The sequence below is a fragment of the Notolabrus celidotus genome, chromosome 8 (genome assembly GCF_009762535.1).
Source record: "Notolabrus celidotus isolate fNotCel1 chromosome 8, fNotCel1.pri, whole genome shotgun sequence".
NCBI classification, from domain to species: Eukaryota; Metazoa; Chordata; class Actinopteri; order Labriformes; family Labridae; genus Notolabrus; species Notolabrus celidotus.
The window spans coordinates 29544148-29545461 of NC_048279.1; positions in this window are offsets into that span (position 1 = coordinate 29544148).

Sequence of the window (1314 nt, forward strand, 5' to 3'; positions counted from 1 at the left end):
TATGATGTCTTTCCACTCACCTGTGACAAAGCAGCTTTTTTATTTCATCACTTTGCTGCTCACATCAAAACATATTTTCTTCTCAGAACTTATATAGAAAATATGACATCTTTCAAATAAATCAGAAGTTATTTCCCCACTGTCTTTTTCCAAAATTGCCACAAAGAATAAAGATACACACAGATTTTGTATGCAGGCTGGAGCTCTGTGAGAATGCACACGACAACTATTTCACACAGGCACCTGGTACTTTTGTTTTAACAGGTAATTCTTTTCTAAAAGCTAACTTGAACAAGTCACTTATACACCTCTAGATGGAAGACTTATTCTCCTCCTCTCATTGTAATGGCAGTTTGCAAACCAAATATTAATGATGCATACCACCACCTATTGCACTGGGGTGTGTAACATCAGAGTTATGTACTTCAGGCTCTACATAACGAAAACATTAAAACAAATAACTAATGAATACAAGAAAATTAAGCAACCAAGTAGTTTTTATATAAGTAACAAATAAATGACCAATAATAATAATACAAATAATGATAGAAAAAAAAATGATATAAAAATAAGATATATTTTTATAGATTAAAAACATATATTAAAAAATGATATTATAATCATTTTTAAAATAAGCAATTGAAAAAATATTAGTATATAATTAGTACAAAAATAAATGAATTAATGATATAACTAAATAAATTATATCACAAGATGTAAACTTGTTGATTATTATCTAGTTCAAATTTGAGTCATTTCTATTCTATTGTATTTATTTATGTACTTATTTATTATATTTTTTAAGTATTACAAATGATTTTATTTTAATGCTTCAATATTTTAGTGTTTTATTATCTTAGAAATGTATTTTAATTTTGGTGATTTTAATTTCCTGTGATGAGTTTTAACATCTTATTTTATCTCCAGTGTTTCCTCATTAAGATATGATGAGAGCGTTTCCTCAGTTCGTTTAGCAACTTCTTTTTTATTTTATTTATTTACTTATTTTATTTGTATTATTTTTATTATTATTGTTGCATATGGGGTGGGTTTGGGGTAGGGCATGGGGTTGGGATTAGGAGGGGGGGGGGGGGGGGGGGTCTTTTATTTTAAATTGTTTTTACGTACAGCACTTTGTGATACAATGTCACTGTATGAAAAGCAAAGCAAAGTCTGATTGATTGATTGATTGATTGATTGATTGATTGATTGATTGATTGATGAAAGACCATAGTGAAAGACATCTACCACTGCTCTGGTTTATATGTACTGTCCCTTTAAGATAGACCCCGCCCACTAAACACGTGACACAAC